This window comes from Schistocerca cancellata, chromosome 3, assembly GCF_023864275.1.
Source record: "Schistocerca cancellata isolate TAMUIC-IGC-003103 chromosome 3, iqSchCanc2.1, whole genome shotgun sequence".
NCBI lineage: Eukaryota > Metazoa > Arthropoda > Insecta > Orthoptera > Acrididae > Schistocerca > Schistocerca cancellata.
This window is the reverse complement of record NC_064628.1, coordinates 206,180,810-206,204,963: the sequence shown is the minus strand read 5'-3', so window position 1 is coordinate 206,204,963 and position 24,154 is coordinate 206,180,810. Positions and strand designations below refer to the sequence as shown.

Below are 24,154 nucleotides of genomic sequence, written 5' to 3'. Positions count from 1 at the left end.
AGGAAGAAGTAAATTAGCCAGTGAATCACTGTGTCACAGTTCTAAAAATTATAACAATGTGTTGAATTTTTTCACATATTTTACACTAATACTTCCTCTTAAGAGTTTACCATAAAAAACTGTAATCATATGGAAATGGGCTAAGGCTGCTATAAAAGAACCAAATGAATTTTTTTTTAAATGTTAGACAATTAAATGGAAAGCAATACAGATGTAAACTTTATAAATCATGTCAAATGATATGAAACCACATTTAGAAGCATGATGAAGGCACAAGAAATACTGCACAAAAATTCATTCTGAACCATAGAAATAAACAGGATGAGCAGTTTTAAATTCTGAACATATAATTACAGCTAAGTATATAGGGGAGGTAACATTATCTTTAAAAAATAAAAATCAACTGGGTGTAACAAGAAATCAAACTGGAGTAATTAAAAATGATTCTAATATGATATTGGGACATCGATCTCTGAAGTATTCCATGCTAAATCCATTGACCAAAAAAGGTTCAAAGGAAGATGAAGAAAGCTTCTGGATAGCAAGTCTTCGGCCCAGTGACCACATACTACTTCGACACACATGAGAAAGATGTAGCATCATGGGGTTGTGCTGCCAAGTGGTTCAAATCATATTTCACAGGAAAAAAATTCTGCTCTCAGACTGGAAAATTATTTCTCAGAGAATCTTGACAGGTTCTGGCCCAATCCTGTTTTTATTTTATACACAGTGTCCCAGGAGGAATGGTCAATACGAAGGGATTTGACAAGAATTATCATTCAAAGTACAAAGCCTAGTATACATTGGGTTTAAAATGCATATCTTAACACTGCCATCCAGCGACACCATAGTGGTGCTGCATGCGAAATAGCGGTCAACAGCCGGTGACACAACAGTGGTGTCACGTGCATGGTATCGCTCAGTGGATGGTGACACCAGAGTGGTGTTGTGAGCATAGTATCGCGCAGTCACCAACGGCAGCACTTTGGTATCTTTTGCATTCTGTTGGTGTTTTTTTGGGTAACAGTAAGTTACACATGTGAACAAGTTTTTTGTTTTTATAAGTACTTGTGCCGTTTCATCATGGCAGACGAAAGAGACGATATGATCATTTATGATGAATGTGTGGACATCTTGTCTGATGTTCTGGACGACTTGGCCGATTGGGAAGAAGACACTGGATATAGAAAAAATGAAAGTGAAGCAGAAGCTTCGGAAGATAGCGAAATTTATCCAAGAAGAATTCGGCGAACTCTATGGTTGCCAACTGATTCGAATGAATCAGATGAAGAAGACAGTTCACAGTGGTCAGACTTTGATTTACCGAGGACCAATAATAAATGGTTTGGGCTTGCTATCCTTATGAGAATTCTGAAAGAAGGCAAGGATCGATGATTATTGGTCAATGAATCTGTTGATAGACACACCGATATTTTGCAAATCGATGTCCCACAACCGATTTACACAAATATCATCATTTTTACATTTTTCCGACAACAACAATAAGCCAGATAATTCCGACTGGCTTTTCAAAGTGCAATTCGTAATTGATTATTTTTCCAAAAAGTTTAAATACACAAATATTTGAAACAAACAAATTTTGTATATATTTACGTATGTGTATCTTCCAAATTCCACAAAAGTGGGGAAACAGGGTTGAGAACTTATGAGAACTAAGGATGAGATTAGTAACACTTAACAATTTATAATCTCCTGATAATGTCAAGAATGCCGGCAACAAGCCAAGTAATCCAAATTAGCGCTGCCGGCGCCAGGCGAATTAATTTGTATGAGACGTGTGGATGGCAAAATGTTACGATTTACGAGCACTTGCTCAGTAGAAGAGATGTATTTCACAGTTGCGAATATGAACGAGTGTTCACAGCTCTCAAGGTAAGCACTTCAGTGCCCATATTTACTGAACTTTCTTTTTCAGTTCATACTACCATACTCCCCATACACCGGGGAGGAGTTTGTGGCACAACTTGACAAGAAGGGACCGGTTGGTAGGACATGTTCTAAGGCATCAAGGGACCACAAATTTAGCATTGGAGGGCAGCGTGGAGGGTAAAAATCGTAGAGGGAGATCAAGAGATGAATATACTAAGCAGAGTCAGAAGGATGTAGGTTGCAGTAAGTACTGGGAGATGATGAAGCTTGCACAGGTTAGGGTAGCATCATGGAAAGCTGCATCAAACCAGTCTCAGGACTGAAGACCACAACAACAACACATACTACCACCTTACAAAATATGAAAAGCAAAGAGATTGCAGTAGAAGAGATTTGTATCACACTACTGAAGGTGAACCGATACTCATAGCTCTTAAGGTATATATTTTACAGCATCCGTTTTGCTTTGAATGATTATGTCTGTCATATCCTCCAGTACTGACCATTCATCCTGGGACATCCTCTATAAATAATTTACTCATGAATATTGCTTTCCACTCTGCTTCATTTACAGATGATATCTTCCTAATTGGAAAGCGAAACCAAAGAACGAATTATCCTGAGTCACCAGCACCCTAAACAGCTTAGAATTTTGGCTTGATCTAAGAGGATAAAAACTGAACATGATAAACACTCAACTAAACCAGTTTAAACTGTCATAAACAAACAACTTCCAAACTACCCATAAAAATCAGGAACTTAAAGAAGCACATTCTATCAAATCCCTGGTGATATCTGTAAGAAAATTATTGTCATGGTCTTATATACAGGGTGTCCCATTTATCTTGACCACCCTAAATAACTGTTTGTCCAGAGCAAATTACAAAATATTTCAAGCAAATGTTTATTAGCCGTCAGGGGGACATTAATCAGCATGATTGCCTTTGTTTTAGCTTTGTCTTTTTACAAAGATATGAACAGCGGTATGACTTTTTTAAATGGCACCCTGTATTTTTTATTCAGTATTTCATTTCCTCCCCTAAAGACCTATTCAAAAATGTATCACAGTGTACCATTCACTGAAACACAACATTATTAATTACATAACACATACTGACTTTGCGCCCGGGATCACAAACTCGTGCACTTGCTGGAGTTGTCAGAAAACAAATTAAAACCAAGTAAAAACATAACATGAAATTGACTTTGACTCTCCTGTACCACTGCCCAGAAATAGAACATGCAAAGGTGCTAAAAGTGGTGACACTGGACACCAAGACACTGGTGCACTCGTCGAATTAAAGAATTATTTACTACTTCCAGTGCTGCCTGCAGCAGATAATTACAAGCAAGCACAATACATTCCTGCATGTCCTCTGGAGTTGTTGGAATATCACGATAGACATCATCTTTAATGCATCCCCGAAGAAAAAAGTCCAGAGGATTTAGATCAGGAGACCTAGCAGGTCAAGTAACTGTTCCTCCTCGATCAATCCATCTAGCAGGATACCTTCGGTTCAGAATACAAAGTGCACGCAAGGCATTATGTGCTGGACATCCATCTTGTTGATACCACATAAGCATTCTGATTCTTAGCGGCACTTCATCCAGAAGAGGAGGAAGAACTTGTCTGAGGAAGTTGGCATACACTGTGCCGTTTAGAATAACATTGATGATATAAGGGCCAATAATTGTAGTACCAAGCATCCCACACCAGACGTTAACTCTCCATTGACGCTGATGTTCCACCTGTCTAAGCCATCATGGGTTGTTCCTGGAACAATAATGCATGTTCCTTGTATTTACCTGTCCTTTGTTTGAGAAGGAACATTCATTGGTAAATAGAACATTGGAGAAGTAGTTCGGGTTGGCGAGGATTTTCTGCTGTACCCACTGACAGAACTGTACACGATTCTGGAAATAATTTCCATGCAATTCTTGATGTAGGTGTACATAGTAAGGATGGAACTGGTAACGTGTAAGAATACGATGTTCATTGGTTTTAGGAATGCCAATCTCGTGTTCAAGCTGACGTGTTCTCACATGTGGATTCATAGCAACGGAAGCGAGAACAGTAACTTCGGCAACTTCGTCTGTGCGAGTGCTACAAGAATGACATTGTCATGAGTTGAAACTTCCTATTTCCTGAAGCGTTCCAACAAGATGAGAAAACATGTCGGGAAGATGGGTTCTTGTCAGGATATCGCTCTCTGTACAGTTCCACTGCTTGTGTAGCATTTTGCTTACCTTCAACTACAACAACAACAACAACAACAATAAAATAAATGTTATGTCGATAGAGTTTGTAGGAAGGACAGCCTTTACTGTACAAGGATGACCCATTACGTCCAATGCTGGGGTGCTTGCCAATATTGGAGAGCCCTGGCAGTAGTGACAATACGTAAGGGAAAAATGAATTGAAGTTTGTGTTGGGGAGTGCACTCGGCTTAGTTAATTCTTCCAGCAATGTTGACCATTGTGCTGTGATAGTGTAATGATTAGCATTTCTGCCTAGCAAGCAAGAAGACCCAGGTTCAAGTCCCGGCCGCAGCACAAATTTTAATTCATTTCGCCTGCTTCAATCATTATCGCAGTTCTTTAGGTGGTGAAGATAAATTGGACACCCTGTATATAGTCAACGTATGTACTATTTTCTGGTTCACTCGTGCAGATTGAAGTCTTATGCCCAGACTTCACACCAGACAGCCACAGAAATTTATTTTAAATTCAATGTAAAAAATTTACAGTATGCTGAAAAGAAAATTATGTACCATCCTTCTGCAAAGATCCTATTATTTGCTTACAGGATTTTTAGGTAATGTTAAAACTATCTTTGGAGAGATGTCACATCAGGTTGCAGCTCTAGTTTCCCAGGTGCTGGTGACAAGCCTATTTAAACTTTTTCCTGTCCTTGTTTAGCTCTTCGCCATGGATTCTATCCTAAAGAAGACCACTTCTGGCAGTGTCCTTCGTAACTACGTCAATCCATCTTCTCCTTGGCCATTCAACATGTATTTTCCCCATTAACAATCACTAGGGATTTCTTAGTTATCTTGATTTCTTCCACCCACTTCACATGATCCAACATCTTAACCCAGATTTGTGGAGCTTTTCCAGTACACCAAGTTTTACACCTGCATTCATTCTGTTCTTTTCATTCCTTATCTTATCGTTTATTGTTTGTCTCAGCATAAACAAGCTTTGACAATAAAGTTCAGTGAATAGTCCTGTAACATCAACGTAGATGAACTATGAACTACAGTTACCTTACCCACCTTCGAAATAGTCACCTCCCATAACTATGCACCACTGAGCTCTGCGATACGTGTCCTGGAAACTTTGCACAGAGTCTTCCTTTGAGATGGTGTTCAAAAGTCACGTCACATTTCGTTGGAGCTCAGGAATATCATCATATCTCTTTCCTTTCAATGCGAGTTTGAGTTGAGGGAATAGGAAGAAGTCTGGAGGATTGAGATCCTGGTGAGTATGGTGGAGGTTCAAGTTGCACCACCCCATTTTTTGCCAGGCACTGTTTGATGATATTGGCTGTGAGAGAGTGAGAATTGTCGTGAACAAAAAACCAGGAACCTTGTTGTGCATACTGGGGTCATACCCTGTGTAGATGTTGCATGAAACGGGTCAAAATTTCAACGTATGTGCAGCATTCAACATTGTTCCCTCAGGTAGAAATTCCTTTTGGATAATGCCTTTACTATCGAAAATGGTGATGAGCATCGTTTTGATGTGTGATTTTTCGGCTCTGATCTTTTTTCAATGGGGTAATGTCGGACAACCCCATTCCGTGCTTTGCCATTTTGTTTCAGGGTCGTACCGGAGGCACCAGGTTTCATCCTCAGTGACGATAGAGTTCACATCCACCACTCTGACAAAATCCTGTGAAGCATCTAAATGTGCCGACTTCTGATCATCAGTCCAGTGATGTGGCACAAGACGACAACACATTTTCCTCTTCCCTAACTACTGCGCAAGGATTTGTCGCACGGATTCCCCACTGATCTGCAGTTCATCCATTACTATGTGCACAGTTAATCGATGGTCATTCATGTTTAATGTCCTCACTTTCTCAATATTTTCTTCACTGATGGCGGTCCCAGTCATCTGATATGGGGATTGTCAGAAACACTTTCCCGGCCTCCTCGAAAACAGGCGAACCACTCGTATACAAACCTCATGGACAGTGCTTGACCCCCCCCCCCCCCCCCAATAAACACATACCAGCATTGCATATGTTTCTTTCGGCGTTTTGCCAAGCTTAAAACAAACCTATAAATTGATCCTTTGCTCGTTCATTGCCCTGTTCTCAGTTCAGAACCAATGCAGTAAACAGGCTCTTCGTCCAACAGGTCTAACATGGAACACACAAGATGCTCAACTGAACTATGGTGGGGGCAGGTTGTCAACACTGGCTGCTATGCAGGTGCAGCGTTGTGTGTCACCAGTATTGCCTGAACGACTATTCTGACTTCATTTCAATAGCTTGGTTTTGGTTATTCTCTCTCTCTCTCTCTCTCTCTCTCTCTCTCTCTCTCTCTCTCTCTCTCTGTGTGTGTGTGTGTGTGTGTGTGTGTGTGTGTGTGTGTGATTCAGATACATAGCACTCCTTATTCCTTTTCATTATATGTTCACTCTCCGCTTCCTACTCTACAACTGACCTCTTCCGCAGAGCATCTTCACTTTCTCAATCAGTGGCTTAAGTACATTTCTTCTATAAATACATTCCAAGATTTGGATCTTGGTACAATGTTGCAGGCTTTCTTGATGTCTAAGAAGACTAGCATGATGCTTCTTTTTTTCAGATACTTTTTGAGTAGTGTTCAAAAAATATTCAAATGTGTGTGAATACCCAAGGGACCAAACTGCTGAGGTCATCGGTCCCTAGACTTGCGCACTACTTAAACTAACTTACACTAAGGACAACACACACACACCAATAACCGAGGGAGGACTCAGACCTCCGGCGGGAGCGGTCGCGCAATTTGTGACATGGCACCTCTAACCACGTGGCCAAACCGCATGGCAAATAGTGTTCCTGTCAGAAAGATCAGTTCTATTGTACTCCTGCTTTTCTTAAACTCTTGCCAGGAGAATTTCAATTATCCTTCAAAGTATGTTTTCTAGATCTTCTCCAAAAATTTTTATCCCTGTGAAAGCATTGTTACACCTCTGTAATAGTGAGGTAGTTTCCTATTACCTTTTTTGAACCATGGTATAGTCACACATTTAGTCCAAATATCAGATCTGATTCTCTCTTAGGGATCTTATTCTACCTCCAGATTGTGTTTAACAGTCTGGACAGCCAATGGATCAAGTATGTTTCTGCCGCCTTGATCATAACTGCCTTTAATTCACCAACTCCTCTAGACTTTTTATGTTCATGCTTTTCAGAGCTTCCACTGCTTCCAACCAACTTAGTCATGATTCTTCTTTGTCACTTCCATGCTTCTCATAATACTCAGTCTGCATCTCATTATCATTCAAGCTGCTTTCATGCCTTCATACAAGGGTTTGCTGAAATAAATCTCCATTATTAATTGAATACCTGCTGTGTCTCTAACTAGACCTCCCTCGATAACTTTTATGGTGTCTTGGCATTTCCTTTTATTCATTATTTCTTTATACAGAAGTTTCTTATTGCTACAGTAGTCTTCTTCGGGCATCTGTAAATTACTACCAATATTTGTTTTCCTCCTCAGTTACTACTTGTTTTACAGTTAGTTTTTGCTGTCTGTATTCTTAGGTCAGTTTTTGTTGTCTTCGTCATCCCTACACTCCTCTAACCCCCCCCCCCCCTCTCTCTCTCTCTCTCTCTCTCTCTCTCTCTCTCTCATTTTTTATTTTGGTTTCTCACATGTATTTCATTCTTTACCCTTTTGTTCCACAATGGTGTTCCCTGTTTTCTCAGTCTAGTGCTTGTCTTCCCACAGATCTTTGTTGCTTCCCCAATAAAGACAACCTGAAACACTTTCCATTCTTCATCACTTCTTGTTGCGCTGATACATCACAAGCTATGCTTACCCAGACAGACAGACAGACCACAAGGGCAGCAGATGTTACTGCATGTGCAATATTAAAGTTCACAAAGTAACATAACATGTATTACAAGTCCCTCTGAGTATTTGACATATTCAGATAATTTGTGATGATGCAGTAATACACAAACTGTTGAGAGATACTGTACTGACCAGAATCAAACTAGACTGGGAATGAGTCAAGAATCGGTGGAGACTGGCTGACTGGCCAAGGACATCACACAGAGTCACTGGAAAGCAAATAGGTGGACAACAATTAGAGGAAGACACACGACAGCGGTGGTACAGAAGAATACCAGGTCCAGCAAGTCAACCAAGATTGAAACATAAGACATAGCGAATTCAGACCAAGACAACAAGGTGTAGCGAGATCAACACAATACACAGGGAAATCACAACTCACTGCTGAGCTGCTGCACTGCTGGCTTTAAAGGGCCGTTGCAGGCACTGATAGGATGGCAAAGTGGGCATGGCCTTGCGGCAGCCCTTGCTGCAGGGACACTGATGCCCACACATGAAGCAGCACCGTCTAGCGGCTGTCATCAAGTTCCATACCTTCCGGCAGGTCTTCAAAATCACCAGCAATCAAATGTCACACTGACTATGACTTTATGCTCTTACACTGATATGAGAGGTAGTTTCTTTACTTTTGCCAGTCATGTGCAAAATCTAACACAGTTAGAGCAGTTACTATTTGTTGCCTATTTTTCTGAATAGTTTTTCCTACAGTTTTGATTGGTTTTATCATAATGGAAATTAAAAGTATTGATACTCTGTAAGACTGATACAGAAGAATAACAGGTCCAGCAAGTCAACCAAGATTGAAACATAAGACATAGCAAATTCAGACCAAGACAACAAGGTGTAGCAAGATCTCAATACAATCCACAGGGAAATCATGACTAACTGCGGAGCTGCTGCACTGCTGGCTTTAAAGGGCCGTCGCAGGCACTGATAGGATGGCAAAGTGGGCATGGCCTTGTGGCAGCACTTGCTGCAGGAAGTAAAAGCCAAAGCAAATTCTAGTTAGACAGACACTGTGCAACACATGATGAGTAATTAAGAGGGTGGAAGACTCAAGATTCAAAATTTAGATTTCTACTAACAACAGTTAGTAGCAGGACACTGAAATTTGAATCTCTGCTGTTGAGCCACAGTATTCTATAAACCTTTTCCTTCGCCACTCATTCCCACAGCCAGTCCTCATACTGAAGTTTCCTTCCTACATTTCTCACTTGAATTTCTTTTTACTTACTATTCAAGAATTATTTAATGAACTTTGAAAGGTTGACGTTATAACACATATTACCATACAATTTTGAACATTATTTTGAAATATTCCTATGATTTGTTGTGGATGATGTAGCATTGCATGCTAACAATAACAAACAAGACTATTCGTTACAAACAGGAAATTATTTTTACTTCTGTGTCACAGGTACATAGTTTTACCAGCCAAACCAATTTGTCACTGAAATACATAAACAGAACAGTCTAGTGTGAACAATATGCTATGCGAAGACAATACTTTCATTGTGTGAGAAAATGGGGAAACAGAAGGGGACAGGAATTTTCAGTGTGGCCAAATATTGTTGAACAATGGAACATTAAGAATGAAATTACAATATTATGGAAAGTGTAGATTGCTGCTCACGATATAGATGAGACATTGAGATGCAGACAGGCACAATGAATAGACTGCTATACAATGAATAGGCTGCTATACATTTAAGCTTTCATCCACAATGCTTCTTCTGAAACAGGCAATGCACATGTTCACTGTCTCCAGCAGCAGTGTGGTCTGACTGCAGCTGCGTCCGACAGGAGCAGCTACCTGGCATGGGTGGTGGGGGTCGAGATGACGACAGTGTGTGGAGAGGAGGGAGAGCAGGGGAGGGGTGGGGGTACATGTAGTGCCACTTCTGGGGACATGCATGGATGCAGTGGAGACAGAATAGGGCTACAAGATTCAGTCGGGGGAGGATATGGGAACATAAGGTATATGGCATGGATAATTACCACTCGCGCAATTCAGAAAAGCTGGTTATGGTAGGATGTATCCAGATGGTGGAGACTCTGAAGCAATCACTGAAGTGAAGCACATGGTACTGGGCAGAATGTTCTGCAACTAGGTGGTCCACCTTCTCTTGGCACCAGTTTGTTGCTGGTCATCCATGTGGCCAGACAGCATGTTGCAATGCCCACGTAGAAAGCCACACATTAGCTGTAACTTAGTTTGTACATCACGGGGCTGCTTTCACAGGTAGCCCTTCCTCTGATGTGATAGGAGACACCTGTGGTCAGACTGGAGTAGGTGGTGCTGACAGAATGTATTTGACAGGTCTTGCATCTAGGTCTATTGCAGTGATACAGAGCAAGGAAATGGGAGCAGGGTCGGAACAGGGACAGCCAAGGGTATTCCATAGGTTTGAAGAGCAGTGGAAGACCACTGTGGGAGGGGTGGGAAGGATAACGGATACAATATTCCTCATTTTAGGGCACAAGGAGAGGTAGTTGACATGCTGATACAAAATGTGATTCCGTTGCTCCAGTCTTGGGTAGCAGTGAGAAATTAGAAGAGTGCTCCTTTGTATCTGGATGGTGGGTATGTGAGAGATTCTAGATGACTGGACAGCCACAACACAGGAAATTGTTTCTGTACATTTGGGAGGGTAATTTATGTCTGTGAAGGTATCAGTGAGAGCCTTGGTATATTTGGAGAGGGACTGTTCATCTCTGCAGATGCGATGACCACAGGTTGCTAGGCTTTATGGAAGGGAGTACTTGGTACTGAATGGGTAGCAGCTGTTGAAGTGGAGGTATTGTTGGTAGTTGGTAGGTTTGATATGGACAGATGTACTCACACAGCCAACTTTGAGCTGGATTTCAATGTTGAGAAAGGCACTTATTCGATTGAGGAGGACCAAATGACTGGATGATATGGTGTCCCCATCCTCACTCCAAATCACGAGGATGTCTTCAATGAATCTGAATACAGTGAGGAGTTTGGGATTTTGGGTGGTTAGTAAGGATTCCTCTAGCTGGTCCATGAATAGGTCGGCATAGGATGGTGCTACGTGAATGCTCATTAGAATACCATGGATTTGTTTGTTAGGTGATGCCTTCTAAGAAGTAATTGTGGACGAGATACAGTTAGTCATGGTGACCAGGAAGGAGGTTGTAGGTTTGGAGTCAGCAGGGTGTTGGGAAAGACAGTGTGCAACAGCAGCAAGGTCATGTACATGGGGAAGTTAAGAGTAGAGGGAGGTGGTATCAACAGTGACGAGTAAGGCACCATGTGGTAAAGGAACAGGCACTGTGGAGAGTCGCTGCAGGAAATGGTAGCTGTCTTTTACACATTCCAAGTTCCTCCAGAACCTCAACACATTCTCCCTCATTCGCTTCACCTGGTTGTCCTTAGCCCAACATGCCATCTTCCTCGATGTTAACCTCCACCTCAAGCATGACAACACCAGTACCTTTGTCCATATCAAATCTACTAACCACCAGCAATATCTCCACTTCAATAGCTGCCACCTGCCACCTATTCCATACAAAGCACTTTCATAAAGCCTAGCCATATATAGTTGACACATCTGTAGTGATGAGCAGTTCCCTCTCCAAATATATCAGGGGTTTCATTGAGGCTTTCACACACCGAAATTACCCTCCCAAACTTGTACAAAAGTAGATCCCCCACGCCTCGTCACATAACCACTGTCTGGCCACAAAGAAGCACTCTTCTCACGACTCAGTACCACCCAGGACTTGAGTAACTAAATCACATTCTCAGCCAGGATTTCAACTACCTCTCATTATGCCCTGAAATGAGGAATATTGTACCCACTATATTCCCATTGTGGTATTCTGCCACCCACTGAACTTGCACAATATCCTTCTCCATCCTCACTCCACCCCTGCTCCCAAAACCCTTGCAATAGACATATGTGCAAGACCTGTACTATATATTCTCCCGTCACCACCTACTGTCTAGTACAGGTATTTCCTGTATCATCAGAGATAAGGCTACCTGCAATAGACATCGGTGCAAGACCTTTACTATATATTCTCCCGTCACCACCTACTCCTGTCTAGTACAGGTATTTCCTGTATCATCAAAGATAAGGCTACCTGTCAAAGCAGCCATGTGATCTACACACTTAGCTGCAATAAATAACCAAACACCATCTGGATCACAACTTTTCTTTACAACCGATTTCAGTCTGCAATGAATATCATCTTCAGGTCTAGGTTGGAACAAAAAGGCAAAAACAACAATGATTTTACAGAAGTGTGATATTACGAACACCTGTCTCATGGATAGTAGAAATGCCAACAAAATATTTTGAACTCACACATATCTGGTGCTGCAAAGTGCAGTTTATCAACATTGTGCAAAACAAACATAAAAAACAATGATGTGGTGCGTAGAAAAATTTTATATCACATGACATGTGCATAAGTCATTGCTGATTACATTAAAACAGTGTAAAACGATTTCTTAATAGGAAATTATATAAAAAATTAATACATAATCAGACTTAATGGACATGTTAATGTAGCAAATTTTGCCTGGAATGGTATGTTACACAACAGTAGATCAAAAACAAATGTTATAAAAATACTCACAGGACACTGTATTTTTGTTCCTGTTTATATAATTTTTAAAAAATTTAAAAAACCAATGCAAAATTGCCAAAATTTATCTGAGACTTCATTTTAATGGACAGAAATAGAAACAGCCTGAGAGTTCTCACTTTAACTTAAAAAAGGGGGAACAAAAAGGAGTCTAATTATGAAATAAAATCTTAGATTGTGTTCAGTAATTCTGCACTGGCTTTTTAATTTTTTTAAAATATGTGAACAAGAACTAAAATCTTCGATGCACAGTGTCCTGTCAGTATGCTTACAACATTTTTTTTTTTTTTTTTTTTTAATCTGCTATTGTGTAATGCATAACTCCTGCTGAAATAGTAACCAACGGTAAGTCATCAAGTAAAACAAAAGAATTATCTGGCCTTCCCCAAAATAGTGTTATAAGCCGTCTGATATTCCTGTTCCCCATAAAGAATATAGGAGACAATCTGAGCAGCCCTTTCACACTGTTTTCAGATGATGCTACCATTTGTCATCTAATTAAGTCATCTGATGATCAAAACCAACTGCAAAATGATCTAGATAAGATACCCGTATGATGCAAAATGTGACAGCTGATTGTAAATCATAAGAAGCGTGAAGTCATCCACACGAGTTCTAAAAGAAATCACAAAATTTTGGTTACACGATAAATCACGCAAGTCTAAAGGTTGTAATTTCAACAAAGTACTTAGGGATTGCAAATACAAATAACTTAAATTGGAAAGATCACTTACACATTGTTCTGGGTAAAGAAAAACAAAGGTTGCAATTTAATGGAAGAGCACTTAGAAAGTGAAACAGGTCTACTGAAGTGACTGTTTATGCCTTACTTGTCTGCCCTCTTCTGGACTATTGCTGTGTGGTGTGAGATCCTTATCAGATGGGACTGACAGAAGACACCAAAAAAGTTCAAAGAAAGGCAGCTCCTTTTGCATTATTGCAAAACAGGGAGAAAGAATCATCATGATAAAATAAGAGAAATCAGAGCTCATACAGAAATATTTAAGTGCTCGATTTCCCCTTGCACCATTCAAGAGTGGAATGGTAGGGAAACAGCTTAAATACGGTTTGATGAATCCTCTGCCAGGCACTCAACCGTGAATTGCAGAGTAATCACGTAGATGTAGAAGCATACTACATTAATGTGTCCTTTAAGTTTGATTTTTTTTATTTCATTACATAAGGATAAATACACTCCTGGAAATTGAAATAAGAACACCGTGAATTCATTGTCCCAGGAAGGGGAAACTTTATTGACACATTCCTGGGGTCAGATACATCACATGATCACACGGACAGAACCACAGGCACATAGACACAGGCAACAGAGCATGCACAATGTCGGCACTAGTACAGTGTATATCCACCTTTCGTAGCAATGCAGGCTGCTATTCTCCCATGGAGACGATCGTAGAGATGCTGGATGTAGTCCTGTGGAACGGCTTGCCATGCCATTTCCACCTGGCGCCTCAGTTGGACCAGCGTTCGTGCTGGACGTGCAGACCGCGTGAGACGACGCTTCATCCAGTCCCAAACATGCTCAATGGGGGACAGATCCGGAGATCTTGCTGGCCAGGGTAGTTGACTTACACCTTCTAGAGCACGTTGGGTGGCACGGGATACATGCGGACGTGCATTGTCCTGTTGGAACAGCAAGTTCCCTTGCCGGTCTAGGAATGGCAGAACGATGGGTTCGATGACGGTTTGGATGTACCGTGCACTATTCAGTGTCCCCTCGACGATCACCAGTGGTGTACGGCCAGTGTAGGAGATCGCTCCCCACACCATGATGCCGGGCGTTGGCCCTGTGTGTCTCGGTCGTATGCAGTCCTGATTGTGGCGCTCACCTGCACGGCGCCAAACACGCATACGACCATCATTGGCACCAAGGCAGAAGCGACTCTCATCGCTGAAGACGACACGTCCCTCCATTCACGCCTGTCGCGACACCACTGGAGGCGGGCTTCACGATGTTGGGGCGTGAGCGGAAGACGGCCTAACGGTGTGCGGGACCGTAGCCCAGCTTCATGGAGACCGTTGCGAATGGTCCTCGCCGATACCCCAGGAGCAACAGTGTCCCTAATTTGCTGGGAAGTGGCGGTGCGGTCCCCTACGGCACTGCATAGGATCCTACGGTCTTGGCGTGCATCCGTGCGTCGCTGCGGTCTGGTCCCAGGTCGACGGGCACGTGCACCTTCCGCCGACCACTGGCGACAACATCGATGTACTGTGGAGACCTCACGCCCCACGTGTTGAGCAATTCAGCGGTACGTCCACCCGGCCTCCCGCATGCCCACTATACGCCCTCGCTCAAAGTCCGTCAACTGCACATACGGTTCACGTCCACGCTGTCGCGGCATGCTACCAGTGCTAAAGACTGCGATGGAGCTCCGTATGCCACGGCAAACTGGCTGACACTGACGGCGGCGGTGCACAAATGCTGCGCAGCTAGCGCCATTCGACGGCCAACACCGCGGTTCCTGGTGTGTCCGCTGTGCCGTGTGTGTGATCATTGCTTGTACAGCCCTCTCGCAGTGTCCGGAGCAAGTATGGTGGGTCTGACACACCGGTGTCAATGTGTTCTTTTTTCCATTTCCAGGAGTGTAGTTTTATATTATTTTAAGGTACTCATCTATGATTTACGCACATCCCATGACTACACAAAAATTTTTCTTCCCATCACATCATGGTGTTTCATGTTCATTTCACACTAAGTTCACAAACTGCAATTTGCGGTCCCAAGTATGTGTGAGTTCGCAATATTTTATGGCCATTTGTACTATCCATGAGACAACTGCTCGTAAGATCATATTTCTGTAAAAGCATTATTGTTATTGCCTTTCTGTTCCAATCTAGACCTGAAGATGATCTGCAGCACAGTCTTGGTAAATAAAAAGTTGTGATCCAGACTGTGTTTGTCTACTTATTGTAACAAAAAAGGGTCTTGGATCCTAAAACATGGCTTCAGTTGTGAAATTTTTCTGCAAACACTGCTTTCTACATGAGCATCATAACTGACTAGATGTCTGTCAGCATGAATGGCCACTTGCAAACTGGCCAAGAGACAGCTGGACTACCCAGTTGCTGAACACGCTGCCCAACACCATGTGTTTCACGTCAGTGACTGCTTCACAGTCTGTACCATCTGGATACTTCCTTCCACCACCAGATTTTCTGAATTATGCATGTGGGAACTCTCCATGCAGTATATCCTACATTGTCTTAAATCCTCTGGCCTAAAACTTCACTGGTCCCTACCCTCAAGCCACCAATACGATTCCCTACGCCCACTTTAGCACTGAACGGTCTTCTATTTCACCAATGCACCACTAGTCCCTTCTCTACTGCTCTCCTTTTCCACTCCCCTTACTCCCTCCCTCACCAATCCCCCAAACTTCTCGTGTGCACCTAGCAGTTCTACCCTGCTCCCAACAAGTTCCTGCACATTCCCACATGCAACACAAGGCCTTCCCCCACCCCAACTCTGCTATCCCTCACCCTCCCCGCCTCATTCCACTTCCTTGCTCCCATCACCCACAGCATACAGTTGCTCCTGTCATGCACAGTTTCAGTTTACAGCTTGAACATTTAGCTATTTTTCTACATAATCACCATTTCTGTTGATGCATTTTTGTAGACGTTGTGGCAGTTTTTGTATGCTCATGTCATACCAGCTCATCGCCATGCTGTTCAGAAAGTTATGAACCTCTTCTTTCACCTCATTGTCAGATCTGAATCTCTTTCCGGCCAAATGTTCTTTTAACCTACGGAACAGATGACAGTCATGGGGCACCAAGTCAGAACCATAAGTTAGGTGGGTGATTATGTTCCACTGAAACTGTTGCAGGAGAGCAACAGTTTGCCGAGTGATGTGTGCGCGAGCGTTGTCACGGAGAATGTGTACGCCCTTGCTCAACATTCCTTTTCTCTGGTTCTGAATTGCCCCCGTTTGAGTTTTTTCAGAGTCTCACAGTACCTGTCAGGGTTATTTGTGGTCCCAGTGATTCAGCTCTGATGACAAGGTGAAAGAAGAGGTTCATAACTTTCTGAACAGCACGGCGGCGAGCTGGTATGGTATGGGCATATGAAAACTGCCACAGCGTCTACAATAATGCATTGACAGAATTGGTGAGTATGTTGAAAAATAGCTAAATGTTCAAGCTGTAAATTGATGTAAACCATTGTAGAAATAAACAGGTCTATGTACTTATAAAAAATAAGAGACCTTACTTTTGGGATCACCCTCGTAATAATAAAATTATGATGTCCAGGTTCATAATTTTGCTCATATTATTACAGATTAGTAATTTGAATACTTAAATGCAATATATAAGACAAATTGGAATTTCTTTGTTGTTGTACTGGCTTATATCTTTTTGTATGAAATATCATACAGTGGGGTGGGCAGTTGGTCTGATTTATTTCAGATATAATATGGAAAAGGAGCTAGGGACTACGAAGAGGTTCTAAATATCCTGTTCTCCACAGAAGAAGATGATGAAACTTTGTCTGACACATTTGATACATGTCAGGAGCTTGAATTTGTACTTGTTCTGCCGAATGTTGGCGAGGACTGATAAAGATGATGCAGGTAGTGACGCATAAAGACAACCTGCCACTGTTGCTGGTTTAGGGAAGAATGTTAAGAAGGTTCTGGGACACATTGCAGAGATAAGATCAGTAAATACTGACAGCCTTGTTGAAAATGTTACATCTGTATCCACCCAAGAGAAAAATACCTGCTGTTTCAAATCACGATCACGGTCTTGAGTTAGGAAAGCAAGACACCGGATAGAAGAAAGACTAGACTCTTCACAAAAATTTGAGGTATCTCGTGATCCTACACCTGATGTAATACATCTCCACACATCAAACTTGACTCCAATAGATCTTTTTCGTAGAGTTTTTGATGCTGACTTGGTTGAGATTCTGATGAGAGAGACAGTAAAATATGCTGCTCAAAAGGGACACAACATACAAATAAGTCATGATATCTACAAATACATTGCTATTTTGCTGTTATCTGGAGATTTTATTGTCATGCATAGACATATGTACTGAAAGACCATACCCGACACAAACAATGTCCTTGTTTCGAATTCTATTTCCAGAAATACTTTTGACAATATTCACAGATTCTTCGATGTCAATGATAACGACAGCACCGAAAAAGAAGAAAAAGTTTATAAGGTTTGGCCATTAATTTCACATCTAAACAAGAAATTTCAAGACATCATCGCGTCTCTAGGGTCAACTTCTCCATGGATGAGGCCTTTGAGCCTTATTATGGCCACCACTTTGTGAAACAGTTTGTACGAGGCAAACCAATTTTGCTATGGTTTCAAATGGGGTGCTTAGCTACAACTAATGGATAGGTCATCTAAAGTGAGCCATATGTTGGAGCAAGTCAGAGAGATCCCCATAAGCCAATGGGACATTCTGTAGTTGAAAAGCTCTGTGTGGACTACATTCGCCAGAACAGCACAGTGTACATTGATAATTACTTTAACATGCCCCTACTTGAATCTCTTACTTCAAATGGAACCAAATGCATACGAACCCTGAGAAATGACCACTTGGAGAAGGCACACATGCCAGATATGACACCATGAGGTACTATTCATGTGTTATGTGATACAGAAAATTCTATCACATTTGTAAGATGGAACGACAATAGTCAAGTGACTCTGGGGACAAATGTACTGGATGAAGGTATATTAGGTTAAAGTAAATGCTTGAGGTGGAATAGAGACTCAAGAAAGAAGGTTTTCATACTACAGTCTTCCCTTGTATAGGAATATAATCGCCTCATAGGAGGGGTAGATCTTTTTGACAATCTACGAAGTCTATATTGCATTCTTATAAGATCACGAAAGTGGTACTGGCCAACGATCAGGTTCCTCCTAAATGGTGCTGTTGTGAATATGTGGATCCTATACTGGCAGCTAAATAATGTAAGCTTAATGTAATTTACCAGACGTATTGTATTTTCAATTCTGACTTCACCCAACATTGAAAAGCCAAGAGGTGTGAGGCCAAGATTTCTGTCAAAGGTGCAAGAAGACATAAGATTTGATAATGCTGGACACATGATTGATGAGCACAACACGCAAAGATGATGTGGGCAATGTGGTAAATGCACAAAATTTCACTGTGTAAAATTCGATGTGGGACTCCATCCAAAGTGGAGTTTCATTTAGTATCACCGGCGCTAAGAAGACTAAGTTGTCCAATAAACTGTTATTTTTGCCATTTGTCCTTTATTATTGTAATGTCTTACTTTATTCATGTAATGCAGTACAGTTATTTTGTTGATTCTACTATATGATTTTGCCATGTATATTTAATGTATAAATAAATAATGTAACCTTAAAATATAAATACAATGAACATTACAATACCTGGAAATTATTATTGTACTTTTTCTTCATTTATTAATGTAATGAATGATAATCACGAAAAATCCAGCATACTACTTGTGATAAAATTGTGTAAGGAATTCTACCCCTTACTGCCCATCGTATGACGTATCATACCTCAATAATTTTACCCCTTACTGCCCACTGTATGATATATCATATGTAAAAAAATTATGAATTTAAGGCCACCATCACAAATTAACATTCATAATGTGATAATTAACCCATGTGGGTAGTGGATGTTAAATTTTATCAAAATCTAAAAAAAAAAAAAAAAAAAAAAATTAATTCTGGGATATAATGGGTTAATCCCTTAACCAACATTATTTCCTGCAATTCTTTCCCCTCCTATGTCAGATCAAGGAACCTCATATTTTGAATGCAATTTTGTCATTTCTATTTATGTCTATACCTGACTTTACCCCTATCTTTCCTTTACCATTAATTCACTTCAGTTATATGCATTTTTACAATTTGTGTAATACTCTTAATACTGAGGACGGAACAGGTAGATCAAATAACTGATGAGTAGGTACCAACATGAATAGGGGAGAAAATAAATTTATGGTACAACTTGACTCAAAGAAGGAACTGGTCAAGTTATCAAGGAACTGTTAATTTGGTACTGCATGTAAGTCTAAGGCTAAAATTTTTTAGAGAGAGACCTACGCATGATTACAATAAGCAGATTCAAACGGATGTAGATTGCACTAGTTATTCAGTGATGAACAGTATCACACAGGATAGACGCATGAAGAGCAGCATCAAACCAGTCTTTGGACCAAATACCACAACAACAACAATGTAACTCTTTCATAGACACTGCACTTTTGAAGGAGGAATCAAAAGAGACTTGCTCTTAATGATCAGTACACACAATAACAAATAATAAACCTAATAAAAAATAATCAGAGACAGAGGTTGTCAAATATCGGACATACATTGATCAACCAGAGCAATACAACCACCAACCTACTATCGATATAAAGCCATCTAAGCAATAGCACCATCATCTGGCAAGGAATGACTGCTAGTCAGACACATGCATGGGGCATGCAGTATTAGTGAGCATTCTGTCTGTGTGTAGTATGGGGAAGGCGCGATTTATCTGAATTTGATTGCGATGGCCTGGAGACTCAGCACAAGCATTTTGGTAACTGCTCAACTTTTCGGGTGGTTGAGGACTGCTGTGACGGCTATCTTCAACTTGTGGCCAAACCAAGTTGAAACAAAGTCCAGACATCATGGAACTGGGCGGCCATACCTCATTACAGATGTTGGACATTGTAGGCTGGGCAAACTGGTAAAACAGGACAGGCAGCGAACTATGGTGGAAATAACATCAAGCTTTAATGCTAGGCAGAGTACAATTGTGTCGGAACACATAGTGCATTGAACACTCCTAATGATGGGCCTCTGCAGCTGAAAAAACAATAGACGCTTGAAAAAATGTTATGTTCAGCTTTTTATATCAATGGATGTAACTGCAGGATAAACATGAAAGATAGCACAGAATAACTCATCAATGCAATGCATTCAAATAAATTTCACTCTCCTACTGCCTTCTAATAGGTTACAATTCGAGGGGAAAGTTGATGATTTTTCTAAGAAATGCCAAAAATAGCTGCTTTTGGCCCACTTTTACAGAAAAAGTGACTTCTATAAGCTCTTTCAAACCATTTTCATTGCTAAAACCATATTCTAAACTACCTTAAAACTATATTTGGTTTTGAAATGCAAGCTTACAAGGCCCTAAAACATGACAAAGCGGAGATGCATTTAAAATGGGCCCACATTCTGCTGGCACTCATATTAAATCCAACATCTTTTATTATTTTCTATTATTGTTTAGCATTCTCTATGGTGGGCAATATCAAAAGTCTTTACGACTAGACCTGAGATGAAGTCTAAATAACTCAAAGACTTCAAAAAAAAAAAAAAAAAAAAGGCTGTCATCTGTCACAACTCATTGTAACATATTTCAGGCTGTTTTTCTGCTACAATCAGACTCAAAAGGTTATCAACTTCACAGTTTAGCTGTGTATTGCCAAGTCAATAGAGGCCGTGGCAGTAAAATTGTTTCATAACAGCTGATGACACACTGTACAAACAGCCTGCAGATTTACACCACTGTCACATTGTGAAAATTTTGGTTAAGTTCACAGCAGTCTTTTTGACATTTTATGGAATGGATTCATGTTATATGAGGCTAATTAGTATATCTTTCGATTGTGTGATGGATACTTTAATTCTTGTTTAGGGTATAGCATACTTTGTGTTAACATAGTTTACAATTACGGCAGAACATTAGTGTAGATATAAAAATTTGTGTAAATACGTTGGTAGGCCCATGGTGCCTTAACCATAGCTGGTTCCTTTTCAAGTGAAAAAAATTAGCGTCCCCACCAACGCCACCAGAGCCATGTACGATAGCTGTGCAACAGCAGCCATGAGCGAGTTTCTCTGCCACATGTTCCCAAAACTTATAAGGATTTCTTTACACAGAATCCCAAGCCAATGACACATTTCTATGTTAGGGGCCAAATTTAGAAGAGGTCTTCAAAGCTTTTCAAATACCATTACCAGTCAGAAAATTTGCTGATTACTAAATTATTTATTTCGTGGCATGTTTCGAGGTGACCAATATACAAAGCGAAATTGCCTCTTACTAGACTATCCTCCTTTCTCTTCACAGGATGATTGCAGCAGTCATGTAAAGAAACTTTGATATCTGTATACACTTATGTTTAATGTTTCTGTAATGTCACTATAGTCTGACGATGAGGTATCACATCAAAACATGTCATTAAATAAATAATTTAGTAGTTAACAAATTTCGTGACTGGTAGTGGTACTTGAGAACCTTTTCATATTTCTGAATGGCCAATATAGGTTGGTTGGTTGCTTGGTTTAAAAGAGTGAATGGTCAATATAGGTTGGTTGGTTGGTTTAAAAGAGGGGGGGGGGGGGGGGGGGGGGGGAGGGACCAAACAGCTAGGTCATCGGTCCCTTGTTCTGAATAAAACAATGCCACAAGCATGAGAATAAAACAAGCAAGACTGACAACACAAAATGAAGAGAAAGGAAAACCCACAAGAATGACGGAGGGGCAACAAACACTTAAAAGGAAAAAAAGGGGAGAAGATAACCACAGAAACGCAAGACACAGTTAGAAGAGATTAAAATGACAAAACAGATTACCATGGCTGGCTAACCATGAGAATAAAAAGGAGAAGCAAGCCACTCCGCAACACATTAAAACCTCCACCCTAAAAGCACTAGAGTGGAGGACACAGAGGGACAAAGGACATGTGCTAAAATTAAGATCAAATGATAAAACCCACCCTCACGAATAAAACGTAAAACTAAATCAGCCGATGAGGTATTGTCAGACAAAATTAGCAGCAACGAGTCCAGTAATTGAAGATTTCGTCGCAGGGCAGTCAAAGTGGGGCAGTGCACCAGAATAAGGCCCACTGTCAACTGGACACCGCATCGACACTGAGGCTGGTCTTCACAACACAGAAGGTAGCCATGGGTCGCCCAAGCATGGCCAATGTGGAGCCAGCAGATAACCACAGAGTCCTTGCGAGAGGCCCACACTGAGAACTGCCGCACATTCGTAGTCTCCTTAATGGCATGCAGTTTGTTGTGCGTACCGAGAATACGCCCTTCCGTCTCCCAAAGGCGAAAAACCTGGCGACGCAAAAATGAACGCAGGTCAGTTATTGGAATGCCGATCTCCATAAGCGGTTTCCGTGTAGCCCATTTGGCCAGTCTGTCAGCAAGTTCGTTGCCTGGGATTCTGCTGTGTCCTGGGGTCCACACAAACACCACTGAACGACCAGACTGTTCCAGGGCATACATGGGCTCCTGGATGGTCGCTACCAAAGGATGACTAGGGTAGTACTGGTCGATAGCTTGTAGGCTGCTCAAGGAGTCAGTACACAGAAGAAACGACTCCCCAGGGCATGAACGGATGTGCTCAAGAGCAAGAGATATAACCACCAGCTCTGCAGTGAAAATACTGCAGCCATTAGACAAGGAATGCTGTTCAGTATGTCCTCCATGGACATATGCGAAGCCGATGTGACCATCAGCCATCGAGCCGTCAGTGTACATCACTTCATGGGCTCGGTACATGTCAAGAATCGAAATGAAGCGACAGTGGAGAGCTGCTGGGTGAACCGAGTCCTTTGGGCCATGTGAAACGTCCAGGCGAAGCTGCGGCCTACGTGTACACCATGGAGGTGTACACGATTAGACCTCAAGTATAGGTGGTAAAGGCAAGGACTCCAGTTCAGATAGAAGGGATCGGACGTGAAGTGCAATTGTAAGCCCTGACCTGAGCCGGCGATGTGGGGATGAACCACCTTGGGTGGAAAAAAAAAAAAAAAAAAGAGACGGTAATTCGGATGCGCAGGGGAACTACGAATGTGTGCAACATAACTGCCAAGCAGTTGTGCACGCCTGACCTGCAATGGAGGAACTCCAGTCTCCGCAAGGATGCTGGTCACTGGACTCGTCCTAAAAGCTCCCATCACAAGTCAAATGCCATAGTGGTGCACTGGGTAGAGTAAACGCTATGCTGAGGGTGCCGCTGAACCATAAACCACACTCCATAGTCAAGGTGGGATTGAACAAGGGCTCTGTATAGTTGCTGCAGCATAGAGCGATCTGCATCCCAGTTGGTGTTGCTCAAGCAGCGGAGGGCTTGAGGTGCTGCCAGCACTTCCGCTTAAGCTGACAAAGATGAGGAACCCAAGTCAATCGGGCGTTGAAAACTAGTCATAAAAATCAATACATCTTCACTACAATGAGGGGATTATTAGTAAGGTAAAGTTCTGGTTCCGGACGAACAGTATGACTCCGACAGAAGTGCATAACACACTACTTTGCTGCCAAAAACTGAAAGCCATGGGCTAGAGCCCATGACTGCACCTTGTGGATGGCTCCCTGTAGGCGCCACTCAGCAACACCAGTACTGGCGGAGCAGCAGAAGTTGTCAGCATAAAGAGAAGGTGAGATGGATGGTCCTACAGCTTCTGCTAAACCGTTAATAGCCACTAAAAATAGAGATACACTCAAAACAGAGCCCTGCGGGAGCCCATTCTCCTGTATATGGGAAAACTACAGGAGGCACCAACTTGGACATGG

At 41.6% G+C, this 24,154-nt stretch overlaps 1 protein-coding gene across 1 annotated transcript in view; it reads right to left on the bottom strand.

Moving 5' to 3' along the window:
• LOC126174821 (peroxisomal membrane protein PMP34-like) overlaps window positions 1-24,154 on the bottom strand; it is a 75,358-nt gene that overhangs the window by 27,783 nt on the left and 23,421 nt on the right. The gene's annotated exons all lie outside the window — the stretch shown is intronic.